At 36.6% G+C, this 17,076-nt stretch overlaps 1 pseudogene; it reads left to right on the top strand.

The window, feature by feature from the left end:
* Positions 1-2,376: 2,376 nt before the first annotated feature.
* On the top strand, positions 2,377-4,001 carry LOC131503543 (cyclin-dependent kinase 16-like; annotated as a pseudogene).
* Positions 4,002-17,076: the final 13,075 nt, after the last annotated feature.

Raw genomic sequence — 17,076 nt, 5'->3', positions numbered from 1 at the left:
TCCAAAGTGATCTCCAAGACACATAATCAAATAAACTGTCTGAAGTTAAAGAGAACAGTAAAATCAAGAAGAGAAAAAATATTTTCTCTTATAAGGGAAACTCCCACCAGATTTCTCAGCAGAGTCTATAGGCCAGGGGAGAATGGGATGATTCAGTCTAAGTGCTGAAATAAGACATTGCCAACTATAAATACTTTACCCAGCACAGTTGTCCTTCAAAAATGAAGGCAAGAAAGAGACATTGTTTAACAAAAAGACATTGTTTATCACCACTAGACCTGTCTCTCTCTCATACACACACAAAATGCTAAAGTAGTTTCTCAAGCTGAAACAAAAGAATGGGAACTACTAATATGAAACTTTTCAAATTAAACACTGGTAAATGTTACTATACAGTCAAAATCAGAATACTCTAATACTGTAAAATGATGTATTAAAACCTCAATTCTAAAGGTGAAAACATAAAAGTATAACATAATTCTTAGTATAAGAATTTATTATTGGATACACAATATAAAACAATATAGAATGTGAAATTAAAAACATAAAATGTTAGGAATGAGTAAAACAGTAGTGTTTTTTAAGTATGTAGAATTTTTTATCAGCTTAAAATGACTGCTATATTTCCTTTTTTTAAAATTTTTTAATGTTTATTTATTTTTGAGAGACAGAGAGAGACAGAGCATGAGTAGGGAAGGGGTAGAGAAAGAGAGGGAGACACAGAATCCAAAGCAGTCTACAGGCTTTGACCTGTTAACCCAGAGCCTGACATGGGCCCAAACTCACAAATTGGGAGATCATGACCTGAGCTGAAGTTGGACCTGACCCGAAGTCGGATGCTTAATTGACTGAACCACCCAGGTGGCCTGACTGCTATATTTCAATTCACCTCAAGATAATCACAAAACAAATCTGTAGTAGATACACACAAGATAAAGAGGAGGGTAACAAAAATAAAATCATACCACTATGGGAAATTACCTCTTTGCAAAGGAAGGCAGCCTATAGGAAGAAAGATAAAAAGGAATGAGAAAACAATCAGAAAAGAACAACATGTGCAAGTAAATACTTACCTATTAATAATTACTACAAAAAAGGGCCATTGGGTGACTCTGTTGGTTAAGCATCTGACTTTGGCTCAGGTCATGATCTCACGGTTAGTGAGTTTGAGCCCCGCATCGGGCTCTATGCTGACAGCTCAGAGCCTGGAGCTTGCTTCAGATTCTGTGTCTCCCTCTCTCTCTCCCCCTCCCTTGCTTGTTCTCTGTCTCTTTTTCTCTCAAAACTAAACATTAAAAAACTTTTAAAAAAATTACTACAAGTGTAAATGGATTAAATGGTCCAATTAAAAGACATAGAATGACTGGATGGATAAATAAACAAGACTCAAGTGTATGTTGACTACAAGTGACACATTTCAGGTTTAAGAACATATAGAAGCTGAAAGCAAATGAATACAAAAAGTTTTTCTTTATACATGTAAACCAACCAAGTGTTCAGGATAGTTTTACTAATATCAGACAAAATAAGTAGAAGACAAAAAAAGGAGAAAAAGTAAAAAGATACAAAGGGAATCATCACATAATAATAAAGGAGGTCAAGTTAATGAGATTCTGTATCAACTCTGATTATGTGTAAACCCAACACCAGGGTATGTAAATATAACAGATTTAGAGGGAGTAATAGGTAATGCACTAATAATAGAGGGGATTCAATACCCACTTTCAATAATGGTTAGATCACCTGGACAGAAAGTCAAGAAGGAAACACTGGATTTGAACTATGCTTTGGACCAAATAGAACTAACAGAATATGCAGAGATTTCCATCCAATAGCAGATGAATACACATCCTCTTCAAGTGCACAAGAACATTGTCCAGGGTGATTTATATGTGCTATCACAAAAAGAATGACAAAATGTTCAAGAAACTGAAATTATGCCTAGTGTATTTCTCTACCCCAAAGGTGTGAACTAGAATCAATAACAGAAACAACATACTCCCGAAAACTATGGTCAAAAAAGATATACTGATAAATTAAAATGGAAACAGAACATATCACAACCCACAAGATGCAGGAAAAGCAGTGCTTATATGAAAGTTCATAGTGATACATGCCTACATTAGGGGAAAAAAGATCTTAAATAAACAACCTAACTTGATCATCAAGGAACTAGTGGAAGAAAAGAATTAGCTAAGAAAACAGTTAGTTGGCTGTAAGCTCCAAGCAGCTGTGAGCTATTCAATTCAAGCCCTTGCCAGCGAATCCCGGGGCTTTGCTTGCAGCCCAAGCTCTAGGCCAGCTCAGCAGGATGCCACCTGAGCCTCAGCCACCCCAGCCGCCTCTTCAGATCGGGGAGTCCAGGTCCAGCAGCCAATGCCAAAGACTACTGGGACCTGCACTCACTGCGAACAGGAGGAGAGATCTCATGGTCTCAGACCTTGCCCATTGCCCCCAACCACCTGCACTGAGGTTGCTCGTGCCCCTGCCAGTCCGCAAAGATTGGATGAAGGTCAAGGGGGAGCTGTGTGGGTGACTATGCTTGGGGGTTGGGGTGTGGACGAGACCAATTGTACCCCTGAACAGACAGACCTTGATGAGAATGGAAGTGGTGGCGCCTGTGACCTTGGAGAAGTACCCACTCGTGCCTGTCCTGGTGAACCTCACTCAGGATGTGGCCCACCTAGCTCTATACCAGAAATTGTCCAAGAGGACTTGAAGATGGTGTCTGATGGTGAAAGTGAGCAGGCTTCGGACACTTCCTTTGATGAGGTGCAGTTGCTTTTGAGGTTGTGTGTGCAAGATCTCCACTGAATACAGCAACAAGCATCTAGCATTACTAGCCCACATCTGGCCCCTGAGGCTATCCTGAGAAACTGACCATCAATAGCCCCAATTTTGACAACCCTCTTAGCAGCAGCATCCGCTGTCAGTGTTTCTGACTTTGGCTTTGGGAAACTGGAGATCTACATCAAACCGGACAAGCTGTGTGCAGTACCTACACCCCCTTCTGCAAAGGCAAAAGCAAGCTCAGAGACAACCTTGTTGCACTCAAGGAGATAAAACTGGAACATGAAGAGGGGGCACCCTGCACTGCCATCTGGCAAGTGTCCCAGATCAAGGACCTCAAACACTCCAACATTTTCAGCTTCATGATGTTATCCACATGGAGAAGTCTCTCATTCTTGTCTTTGAGTATGTGCATAAGGGCCTGAAGCAGTACCCAGGTGATTGTGAGAACTTCATCAACATGTAGAATGTGAAATTGTTTCTCTTCCTGCTGCTCCTCTGCTTGGCCCCACTGCTACCAGCCGAAGGTGCTACATGCCCCCAAACCTAGTCATCAATGACAATGGAGTGCTCAATGTGGCTTGCTTTGGCCTGGCCTTGCCCAAGTCTATTTCAAAGAAGACCTACTCCAACAAGATCATGACACTGTGGTACTTCCCTGCCACCACCACCTCTTCACCTCCTCACTCCCCCCACCTCTCCCACCTCCCTTTTGTCTCCTGGTTGGATCCACCACTAGTCTACCCAGATTGATGTGTGGGGTGTGGGCTACATTTTGTGAAATGGCCACAGCCCAGCCTGTCATTCCAGGCTCCACAGTGGAGAAGCAACTACACTTCATCTTCACCATCTTGCAAACCCCAGCTGAGGAGTTGTGACCAGGCATTCTGTCCAAGTAAGAGTTTAAGACATACAACTACTACAAGTATCCAGCTCAAAGCCCATTTGAGCCAGGCACCCTGACTTAACTGCAGTGGGGCTGACCTCCTCACAGGCTGTTGCAGTTTGAAGCTCACAATGAAATCTCTTCAAAGGACACCCTGAAATGTCCATTCTTCCTCAATCTAGGGGAGTGGATCCATGAACTTCCTGACACGACTTCCATATTTGCAGTAAAGCAGATCCAGCTATAAATGGAGACTAGTTTTTTATCTTGAATAATGCCTGATGCAGACAGGCCTGCTTTCCATGTGGTTGACACTGAGTTCTAAGCTACAGACCAAGCTCCCAGCAGACACCAGTTTGACACATGCCATTCCCCTCACAGGGCAGCCTCCAACTGCATCCTCCTTGCTTGCTGTCTGCCTACCTGCTCCACTCATGCTTGCCTACCCACATATCCCCAGCTCTCTATCCAAATACCTGACTGTTGGCCTGTCAGCCCACCCAATGGCCTGTCTACTATGTGATAACAAAGCTGTCATCACTCCTTCACCTAGTTGGCCTGTCTGTCTCTCTGTCTGTCTCTGTCTCAATAATTGCCAGTGCACAACATGGCCATGACAGCTTTCTACACTGAGACCAAGCTTGTCACCCTTCCCAACATCCCCTCCCTCAGAACCACTACCCCATGGCCAGTCAGGGCTCTGGAGCTAGCCTTGGCTTGGGATCAACTTGGACAAATGTGGCAATAACTTGGGCCTGCTTTCCTGCCTGCCTCCATCTGCCTCATGTTGTGTGAACTTTTTGTTTATTTAATTCATTGTTGTTTTTTAATTATCTTAAATGAGGTTTTCATTTTTTTTAATGCAGTATTTCTGTATACAGACTGACTGCCTATGCCCCTCTGCATGGGGTGCTCCCACAGTATTTTGTACAATAAAGCCCTGCTCCCAGCCTTTCCAAGACAGGGACACAGCCTCTATTTGGAACCCTGATCATCACCAGAACCTGGGGTCAGCTAATAGAAAGCATACCTCAACCACTCACCTTCCTACCCCAGACCTGCCATCCCCAGCTGCAGGGGGACCTGGGGAGGACTGGATACTCTCTGAGCGCTGGATGAGGTGGGGGGCCCCATTCTTTACTTCCTGAAGTACCATAGCTGGGGATTCCCTCCTTCTCAGGGTCTCCCTAACTCAACCCTTCTTCCCCTGTCCTATTTGGTGCTATTGACTAAGGCTTCTGGCAGGAAATGACCAATTCTTCAAGGATCCATAATATGTATATGTGCTCAAGCAGGGGCAGACAGGCGCATGGGGGTCTGTGCCCAGGTATTATCCCCTAACACCTGGGGACAGTGAGGCAGGGCAGGGAGTCCATGGAGTCCTGTCCTCTCTTTCCTTCACTCTAAACCCTGGGCCCTCAAATTAATTGGGAGGGCTGAAGTGGTGGCCCTCCTGGTAGGTTTGGGGGATGGGGTTGTGTTCTTGAATGCATCATATCGCTGTATGAAATATTAAAAAGTCCAAACTAAAAAAAAAAAAAAAGAATTAATGAATCCCAATTTAGCAGATAAACTGAGATTACAAAGATGACAGCTGAAACAAATGAAAGAATAGAAAAATATCAAAAAGGCTGTCCTTTAAAAAAAGGTAAACAATAATTGACAAACATTTAGGTAGATTTACCACAAAATAGAAGACACAAATAAAAGTATAAATCAAAATATGGACATCACAACTGATACCATAGAAATACAAAAGATCAGAACAGACTGCTGCAAGAAACTAAATGCCAACAACATGCATAATCTAGAACAAAGGATGAATTCCTATAAACGTACAACCAACCAGGACTGATTCATGAAAAAAAAAATCTGAACATGCCAATAACAAATAAGGAGATTATATCCATAATCAAAACACTTTCCAACCAGAAAAGCCCAGGTGGCTTCACAGGTGAATTGTAACAAATACTGAAGAATAATTTATGTCAAAACTTCTCAACTCTTCCAAACACCTGAAGAGGAAGAAGCACTTCCTAACTCATTTCATAAGTCAGCATTGCCCTGACACTAAAACTAGATAAAAACATGACAAGAGAAAATAATATAAATTAATATCCTTGAATAATAAAGTTTAAAAGTTTTCTATAAAATGCTAGCAAACAAAAATCAACAGTATATTAAAGGATCACACACCATGATCAAGTGAGTTTATCCTTGTGATGTAAGAATAGTTCAAACCATCCTTATGCAAACCAATAAATTTCATACATCACATAAACACAATGAAGAATAAAAATCATAGGACTATCTTCAAAGATGCAGAAGGTCACTTGACACATTTCACAATATTTCATAATAAAAAAACTATTAAAAACTATTGGGTGTAGAAGGGATATATCTCAACATACTAAAAGCCATGTATGAGAAACCCATGGCTAACATCATATTCAATAGTAAAAGTTGGAAGGTTTCCCCCACTAAGATCAGAACAAGACAAGGATGCCTCCTATCACCACTTTTATCCAACTTAGTATTGGCAGTCCTAGCCACAGCAATTAGGCAAGAAAACTTAAGGAAAGGCATCCAGATAGGAAGGAAAAGGAATATGTTCTGCTTTCAAATATGTATGAAATATGTATGATCTTATATATAGAAAATTGTGAAGACACTATCAAAAATCTATTGTAATTAACTAAATAGTTTCAGGATACAAAATCAACATAAAAACTGGTTTCATTCTGAATACCAACAATGAAATATCTGAAAAAGAAAGAAAATAACCTTATTCATGACAGTACCAATGCCAATAAAATATTAAGGAATAAATTTAACCAAGGAAATGCAAAACCCATACACTAAAAAATACTGATGAAAGAAATTGCAGAAGACACAAATAAATGGAATGATAATATGTGTTAATATAACTCTTCTGGACTAGAAGGGTTAGTATTGTTAAAATGTCCACAATTCACATTGACTGTATAAATGCACATTTATGCATACATATTGAATCCATAAATTCAATGCAATTCCCTTCAAAATTTTAACAGCATTTTTCACAGAAACATATGACTCGATTCTAAAATTCATATGGAACTACCCAAGATTTGAAATGGCCAAAACACTGTTGACAAAGAGCAAAGCTGGAGACATTACATCTTATACTTTGACACAGACATAAAATCATATTGCAGAACTATAGTCACAAAGAAAGTATGGTAGTGGCATAAAAACAGACACACAAACCAATGGAATGGAATTTAGAGTTCAGAAATAAACTGCCACATATATGATGAAGAGGATAATCTCTTCAATAAATTGTGTTGGAAAACTGACTGGATAAGCACATGGAGAAAAAATGAAATTGGGCCTCTATCCGACACCATTTAAAAAATGTATTCAAAATGGATAGACTAAAGCATAAGATTTGAAACCTGAAAACTTCTATAATAAAATATAAAGAAAAAAGTGTTTGACATCATTTTGGCAATGTAACCAAAATGACAAGCAATGGAAGTAAAAATCAAATGAGAATATATCAATCTAGTAAGCTTTTTCAGAGGAAAAAAATTGACAAAATGCAAAGAACATACTGAATTGGATTAAGTGGTTAATAGTTAAAATATGTAAGGAATTTATACTACTCAACAGTAAGACCAAAAAGAACAAGTTATCATCATCAACAGAAGCAGCATCCAGTTCAAAAAAGGGGAGGGGACTTAAACAGATATTTTCCCAAAGAAGACATCCATATGGCTAACATATACATGAAAAGATGCTCAGTATCACTCATCACCAGGGAAATACAAATCAAAACCTCCATAAGATATCACCTCACATGTATAAGAGTATACAGTATGAAAACAACAACAACAGGTGTTGACAAGGATGTGGAGAAAAGGAAGCCTTCTTACACTGTTGGTAGGAATGCAAACTGGTGAAGTCATCCTGGAAAATATATGGAGGTTCTAAAAAAAGTTAAAAATAGAACTAGAGCACAATCCAAGTAGCCACTTCTCTTCATCTTGCTGTTCATCTGTATCTTTTATCATATCCTTTAATAAGCTCATAAACATAAGTGAGTTCTCTGAACTGATCTAGACAATTAATTGAACATGATGACAGGGTCACAGCTAGTCAGTCAAAGCACATGGTAACCAGTGATGTGTCTGGTACCCAAAGTGGATGCAAACAGTCAGGTGACCTAGCCCATACTATGGGATCTGACACTATCTCAATGCATATACTACCTATATTAGTTAAGTTATAGGTAATCCAGTGTTTGTTTGTTTATTTGTTTGTTTGTTTATGAAATTTATTGTCAAATTGGTTTCCAAAGAATACCCAGTGCTCATCCCAACAGGTGCCCTCCTCAATTCTGATCACCCACTTTCCCCTTCCCCCTCCCCCCCACATTAACCCTCACTAGTCTCAGTATTTAAGAGAGTCTCTTCTGGCTTGCCTCCTTCCCTCTCTGTAACACCCCCCTCCCCTGGTCTTCTGTTGAGTTTCTCAGAATCCACTTAAGAGTGAAACCATATGGTATCTGTCTTTCTCTGTTTGGCTTATTTCACTTAGCATAATACTCTCCAGTTCCATCCATGTTGCTACAAAGGGCCATATTTCATTCTTTCTCATTGCCACGTAGTACTCCATTGTGTATATAAACCACAATTTCTTTATCCGTTCATCAGTTGATGGACATTTAGGCTCTTTCCATAATTTGGCTATTGTTGAGAGTGCTGCTATAAACATTGGGGTACAAGTGCCCCTATGCATCAGTACTCCTGTATCCCTTGGGTAAATTCCTAGCAGTGCTATTCCTGGGTCATAGGGTAGATCTATTTTTAATTTTTTGAGGAACCTCCCCACTGTTTTCCAGAGTGGCTGCACCACGTTGCATTCCCACCAACAGTTATAGCCTTATGATTTGTTCATTTTAGCCACTCCCGGTGTTATTTCAGAGAATTGTTTGTTGTAGGAGAAAAATCGTCACACACTGGTGACCAGAAGTGTCACAAATTATATGGGCATTGTGTCTATATAGTAAATAAGGGAGAAACACAGGAAGGAAAAACTATGTTTCCCTCAAAAACGTAGGAAAGAAAAAACTGGAATTTTTCCTTCTAAACTTACACACATTATCACTTGTATCTTAATACAGCTGGGTACAAAATGAAAGTGAGCTTTGAATCCAATTATTAAAAAACTCTAATTTTTTGTAACCATTTTGGTGATATGTCCTCCATGACATAATTTCATATATCCAATGCATACACAAATTAATGGCTATTGTAACAAAAAATTGATCATAATAAACATGTTGTTCTGTGCTTTTTTCTTTTTAAGCATTTAAAAAGGGAGATAACTATATTTAAGTGGTTCTAATGGATTGGCAGCCTTTGTAAGCAAGCAAACCTAAGCCAGAGTCAATTCTTGCAAATGCCTCAAAGTCAAGAAAAAAACTATCACAAACCCTTAACTAGGCTTTCCCAACCATTTAAGTTATTGCCTATCAAATAATCTTGCTTTGCTCTATGTCTTCTTTAGGAAAACCTTTCCCCAATCCTGTCCACATAACACTACTAATGACTTGTGGTTTAGTAATGCCTGATATGAGTCAATGTTTACTCACATAAAATGCTGAAACTTTAATGTGCCTCAGTTTTCCTTTTTTAAAAAAAGATGTTTATTTTTAAAATTCCAATGTAATTAATATACAGTGTTATATTAAATTCAGTTGGATAATTTAGTGATCCATCACTTCCATACAACACCTGCTGCTCCTCAACAACAACCCAGTGTCCTTCTTAATACCCATCACCTATTTAACCCATTCCCCACTCTCCTCCTCTGTGGTAGCAATCAATGAGTTCTCTGTACTCAAGAGTCTTTTTCTTGATTTCTCTCTCTTTTTTTCTCCTTTTCTCATTCTTTTGTTTCTTTTTGTTAGAAATATAAGCCCGTTATTTGTAGTATAAGTTGGAAAAACTTTCTCAATTTGTCATTTGCCTCTTTTTACTCCAACTTTTTATTCAAATTCTAATTACAGTATGTGGTAAAATTGGTTTCAGCGGTGGGATTTAGTGATTCATTACTTACATATAACAAACACCCAGTATTCATCACAAGTACCTTCCTTAATACCCATCACACATTTAGCCCATCCCACACCCACCTCCACTCCAGCAACCCTCAGTTTGTTGTCTATAGTTAAGAATCTCTTGTGGCTTTATTCCCCCTCTCTCTTTTCTCTCTCCCTTTATGTTCATCTGTTTCATTTCTTAAATTCTACATATGCATCAAATCATATGGTATTTCTCTTTGTCTGACCGCCTTATTTTGCTTAGCATAATACACTCTGGAACCATCTACATTTTTGCAAATGAGAAGATCTCATTCTTTTTGATGGTTGAGCAATATTTCATTATATACATGAATATGTATATACCATATCTTCTTTATCCATTAATAAGTTGGTGGACATTTGGGCTTTTCCTAATTTGGTTAGTGTTGATAATGTTGCTCTAAACTTTGGGGTACATGTGCCTTTGAATCAGTATTTTTGTGTTCTTTGCATAAATACCTAGTAGAGCAATTGCTGGGTCATAGGGTAGTTCTATTTTTAACTTTTGAGGAAACTTCAGACTGTTTTCCAGAGTGGCTGTACTAGTTTGCATTCCCACCAACAGTGCAAGACAGTCCCCCTATCACCACATATGTTGTTTCCTGAGTTGTTAATTTTAGCCATTCTGACAGCTGTGAGGTGGTATCTAATCATGGTTTTGATTTGTATTTCCCTGATAATGGGTGATGTTGAACATCTTTTCATAGGTTGATTAGCCATCTGGATGTATTTGGAAAAATGTCTATTTATATCTGCTGCTATTTCTTAACTGGATTATTACACTTCTGGGGAGTTGAATTTGATAAGTTCTTTATAGATTTTATATACTTATTCTGTATCAGATATGTTATTTGCAAATATTTTCTCTCCTTCTGTAGGCTGCCTTTTCATTTTGTTGATTGTTTCCTTCACTGTGCAGAAGGTTTTTGTCTTGATGGAGTCCCAATAGTTTATTTTTGCTTTTATTTCCATTGCCTCAGGAGATGTGTCTAGTAAAAACTTGCTATGGCCTATATCAAAGACTTTAATGCCTATGTTTTTCTCTAAGATTTTAATGCTTCCTGTCCATTTTTAGGTTTTTAATCCATTTTGAGTTTATTTTTGTGTATGAGGTAAGAATTATTTTTTAAAAATAAATGTGTTTATTTATTTTGAGAGAGCATGTACAGGGTAGGAGCAGAGAGAGATAGGGAGAGAGAATCCCAAGTAACCTCCATGCTGATAGCATGATGCAGAGCTTAAATTCACAAACTGTGAGATCATGACCAGAGCCAAAACCAAGAGTGGGATGCTTCACCAACTTAGTCACCCAGTTGCCCTGGTAAGAATTCTTTTGTATGTTGCTGTTCAGTCTTCCCAACACCATTTCTGGAAGAGACTGTTTTTTTTTTTTTTTTCCAGTTGGGTATTCTTTCCTGCTGTACCAAAGATTAATTGATGTTATAGTTGTGGGTTCATTTCTAAGATTCCTGCTTTGGTGAACTAATGTATGTGTCTATTTTAGTACCAGCACCATACTGTTTTGATTATTACACTTTTATAAGGTGAAATCTGAAACTGAGCTAGTAATCAAAAAACTCACAACAAGCCAAAGTCTAGAGTCAGACGGACTCACAAGGGAATTCTACCAAATATTTAAAGAGTTAATTCCTATTCTCAAACTATTCCAAAAAAATAGAAAACAAAGAAGAACTTCCAAATCCATCCCAAAAGGTCAGTATTACCCTCATACTAAAACTGCATAAAGATTCCACGAAAATAGAGAACTGCCAACAAACATCCCTGATGATTATACATGCAAAATCCTCAACAAAATACTATCAAACCAAAGCCAACAATACATTCAAAGAATTATTCAGCATGATCAAGTGGGATTTGTTCCTGGGCTGCAATTGTGGCTCACATATTCACATATCAGTATCGTGGTACCTCATATTAAAAAGAAAAAAAAAGATTTAAAAAACGATGTAATCATTTAGTAGTTGCTGAAAAAGGATTCATTTTATTATTTTTTATTGTTAATATCCATTCACAGTAAAAAAAAAAAAAAAAAAAAAAAACCTCAACAAAGCACATTGAGAGGTAACATACTTCAACATAGTAAAGTCTTTGAAAACCCACAAGGAACACTATCCCAAATGAGGAAAAACTGAGAGCTTTTCCTCTATGATCAAGAACATGACAGGGATGCCCTCTCTCACTATTGTTATTTAACATAGTACTGGAAGTCTTAGCTTCCACAATCAAACAACAAAAAGAAATAAAGGGAATCCAAAACAGTAAAAAATAAAAAAATAAAAAAAATAAAACGTCCACTATTTGTAGATGGCATGATACTATATATAGAAAACACTAAAGACTCCACCAAAAACCTGCTAGAACTGATACACAAATTCAGTAGAGTCACAGAGTACAAAATCAATGTACACAAATATGTAGCATTTGTATACATCAATAATGAAGCAGCAGAAAGACAAATTAAGGAACTAATCTCATTTACTATTGCACCAAACCCCAAAGAAACCTAGGAATAAACCTAACCAGAAAGGTGAAAGACCTGTACTCTGAAGATTACAAAACACTGATGAAAGAAAATGAAGATGACACAAAGAAATGGAATGACATTCCTTCTTTCATTTTTTTTTTAATTTTTTTTCAACGTTTTTTATTTATTTTTGGGACAGAGAGAGACAGAGCATGAACGGGGGAGGGGCAGAGAGAGAGGGAGACACAGAATCGGAAACAGACTCCAGGCTCCGAGCCATCAGCCCAGAGCCTGACGCGGGGCTCGAACTCACAGACCGCGAGATCGTGACCTGGCTGAAGTCGGACGCTTAACCGACTGCGCCACCCAGGCGTCCCCCTTCTTTCATTTTTAATAATATTTAACATGTGGACCCATGAAGTTGTATCTGTATAAAGAAGTTTAAATAAAAATCTCTTTTAATAGGTAACTTTCCAATTTTTCAAGCTTTTTTAGTAATGTTTTTCCATTTTTCATATTTGATTGCTCAAAAATATAAATTCATATCTTCATTAAATTATTTTAGAAACTGAACTAGGTAACTAAATGTGGACATACATTTGAGACTTTATTAGTACAAATATTCATTACATTTTTTAAAATTAAAAAGTAGATACTATTTACACTGAGGAGAATAATTGCTATGACTTTTGAATTTTTTCTAATTCTTATAATTTTTCAATAATTCTTATTGAATTTCTAAATAAATCTAACACCCTCATTATCAGTATATACAGATAATATTTTCATCTACCTGAGAACTTGTAATTACATAGTTTGAATGTTTGAAAAACACTCCTTTGTTTAAATTTACTTTCTATTATTTACTTTCTTATTACTACAAACTTAAATTGTCATTATAAGTCCTTATTGTAAACCAGTAAATTGAAGAAATGTCTATGAATCTATCTACATTGAAACACAGACACAAAGAAAATTGTACAAAAGAAAGTATTTTTGACTCATGGGAAAACACAGTCTAACATGTGGGTAATTTATATTTCAGAAAGACAAGAAAACAAGGGTGTAAAAGTAGTTAACAATGACCATCATCTTTCTACATTAGATAAAAATTAATGTCAGAATAAACAAGTGTAGCCTATTGTAAAGGATCCCCAAAGAGAAATACACATACATACATAAAAATTAATTGATAGAAACTATTCATAAAGATAACATTTGAGGAAAACAAAAAAAAATTAAAGTTTTTAAGAACAATGATCGTGTGTATGTGCATGTGTGTGTGTGTGTGTGTGTGTGTGTGTGTGTAAGAGAGAAAAACAAGGCAAGTTGAAATCCAAAAGAGTAATATTTTACTGCATACGTACACACACACATATACAGATACACGAAAATTATTTGGGTTAACCTTCATTCACTCTTAACAAATATTTTCACTAAATACAGGATTCACATGGACAGTTCCCTCCTCCCCCCGCCCCGACCCCCAGTACCTAAATATGTACTTTTGGTCAACAAGTGTCAGATAACAAATATACTAACTTTGAATTCTTTTAGGAGTAAGGTGTCATTTCATTCTGCTTTTAAGATATTTCCTTTGTCTTTAGTTTTCAGTTTAACTATGATGTGCCTTGACATGGATTTCCTGCATTTATTCTCTCTGAGGATTCATTCAGCTTCTTTATCTGTAGGTTTGTGTTTTCACCAAACACGGAAGGCCAGGTACGTTTTTCACTTTTAGTGGAAGTACATTTAACATATATTAGTTTCAGGTTGACAGTGTAATGATTTTTGTAACTAGTGTAGTTACCAACTGTCACCATGAAAAATTATTACAATTTATTATTTATCTATGCTGCACTATACTTTTCATCTCTGTGGGTTATTTATTTTATAACTTCAAGTTTGTATCTCTTAATCCCTTTCACCCCTTTCACCCATGCCCACACCATTCTCCCCAATGGCAACCAGAAACTGGTTTTCTTAGTTATGAGTCATGAATCTGTTCTTTCTGTTATATTGTTCATTTTTTTTAGATTGCATATATGATACATTCTAGATCCATTCACGTTGCTATGAATGGCAATATTTCATTCTTTTTTGTGGCTTTGTAACATATACATGCTGCACCTGTTTGTCCATTCATCTGTAGATAGATACTTTAGCTGTTTCCATGATTTGGCTATTTTAGATATTGATGCCATAAACAACAGATGCATTTATCTTTCAAATTGGTGGTTTTGTTTTCTTCATGTGAACACCCAGAATTGGAATTAATGGATTGCATAGTATTTCTATTTTAACTTTTTGAGGAAACTCCATGTTGTTTCCCATAGTTACCACACCAATTTTATTCCCATAAATTATGCATGGGGATCTCCCCTTTCTACATATCCTCACCAATCCCTGTTTCTTGTGTTGTGAATTTTAGCCATTTTGACTAATGTCAAACTCACTGATTTGCATTTGATTTGCATTTTTCAAAACTCATTTGATTTGCATTTTTCTGATAATCAATGATATTAAACATGTTTTCATGTGTCTGTTGGTCATCTATATGTGTTCTTTGCAGAAATGTCTTTTCATGCCTTCTGCCCATTTCTTTACAAGATTATTTGTTTTTTTGAGTATTGAGTTCTTTATACATTTTTGATACTAACCCTTTATTTCTTTTCTGTGTAGGAGTTTTAAACTTATATAGACCCAATAGTTTATTTTTGCTTTCATCTTCCTTGCCTCAGGAGACATATCTAGAAAAAGTTGCTACAGCTAATGCCAGAAACATTATTATCTATGTTCTCCTCTAGAATTATTTTGAACATGTATTTATTTTTGAAAGACAGAGAGAGACAGAGAATGAGTAGCAGAGGAGCAGAGAGAGAGGGAGACACAGAATCTGAAATAGGCGTTGAGCTGTCAGCAAAGAGCCCAATGGGGGCTTGAACCTGTGAACTTTGAGATCATGATCTGAGATTAAGTCATGCATTTAACTGACTGAGCCATCCAGGTGCCCCTCCTCCAGAATTTTTAAGGTTTCAGTCTCCCATTTTTTAATGGGTTTTTAATGGGTTTTTAATCCATTTGGAATTTATTTTTATCATTTCTGTCTTTGTTAAATTTTTTGGCAGTGAAATGTTACATTTGTTTTTTTGTCTCCTTTGCTGTATTATATAGCTATTTTTTGTGTATTTACAATGGAAGTTACTTTTAGCATCCCAAGTTATTACATCCAATTTAAATTTATAGCAGTTAACTTTAATAACATACAACCCTCTGCTTCTTTACAACTCATTTACTATCACTTTCAGATGTTAATGGCCCAAAATTACACTTTTGTACAGCATGTGCCCAAGAACATAAACTAATTCTTTTAAATGCTTTAGCCCCCTAAATTATAAAGAAATCGAGATTTGGAGTTAGGATTTTAAGTTACAATAGTACTAGTTTTTACTCTAGTAATTTTCCCCTTAAATATATTAGTCTCTTAAATAATGTAGGGGAAAAAAGTACACTTATGAAACATTGTTACAATAATACTAGTTTTTATAATGCCATATATTTACTTTTATTTATTTTTATTTAACCATACAATTTTGATGAGATTTTTATTTAACCATACGATTTTGATGTACTGTCTGTTGTCCTTTTATTTTGACTTGCAGCACTCTCTTCAGCATTTGTTACAGGGCAGGTGTAGTGTTGATAAACTCCTTCAGCTTTTGTTTGTTTGGGAATATCGTGATTTCTCCCTTTCTTTGAAGGATGATTTTGCTGAATAAGGGGTTCTAATTTTTAAGTTTAATTTTTCATCTTATTTATTTGAGAGAGAGAGAGAGAAAGTAAGGGGAGAGGGGCAGACAGAGAGATAGAGAGAGAATCTTAGGTAGGCTCTATGTGGAGCCCAACATGCGGCTTAATCCCTTGACCCTAGGATCATGACCTGAGCCAAGATCAAGAGTCAGACACTCAACCAACTGATGCACCCAGGCATCCCTCAATTTTTTGTTTTTACTTAAATTATAGTTAGTTAACACATACTGTAATTGTAGTTTCAGGTGTACAACATAGTGATTCAACACTTCCATACATAGCCAGTGCTCATCACAAGCACCCTCCTTAATCCCCATTATCTATTTCACCCATCGTTCCCCAAACTCCATTTGAGAAAAAAACAAACAAAAAAACAAACATAAGGAAAAAAAGAGAAACAAATAAACCAAGAAAGAGACTTTTAACTATGAAAAGAGGATTCGTTTTCAGTTTTTTTTTCTTTTAGCACTTTGCTGTATTGACTCCTTTTCTTCTAGCTTTCAAAGTTTTTTTATGATAAATTTGGTGATAATCCTATTGAAAGTCCCTTGTACGTGGTGAATTTTCTCTTTTTGCTTTCTCTTTTTTGCTTTCTCTTTTTGCTCTCTTTGTCTTTGTCTTCTGAAAGTTTGACTAAAATGTATCTTGTATGGGCCTTGGAGTTCTTACTTGGAGTCTGTTGAGACTTTTTTTTTTATATTTATACTTATATCTTTCTTAAAATTTGGGAAGATTCCAGCCATTATTTCTTCAAATGGCCTTCTGACTCTTTATCTTTTACATTGTACATTTTGTTCCTCTTGATTTTGTTCCACTGTTCCCTTAGTCTCTTTTCTTTTTCTTTCTTTTCCTTTCTTTCTTTCTTTCTTTCTTTCTTTCTTTCTTTCTTTCTTTCTTTCTTTCTTTCTTTCTTTCTTTCTTTCCTTTCTTCTTCTTCTTCTTCTTCTGCTTCTTCTTCTTCTTCTTCTTCTTCTT

The sequence above is a fragment of the Neofelis nebulosa genome, unplaced genomic scaffold (assembly GCF_028018385.1).
Source record: "Neofelis nebulosa isolate mNeoNeb1 unplaced genomic scaffold, mNeoNeb1.pri scaffold_62, whole genome shotgun sequence".
Taxonomy (NCBI): Eukaryota; Metazoa; Chordata; class Mammalia; order Carnivora; family Felidae; genus Neofelis; species Neofelis nebulosa.
This window is presented reverse-complemented; position numbering and strand designations above follow the sequence as displayed.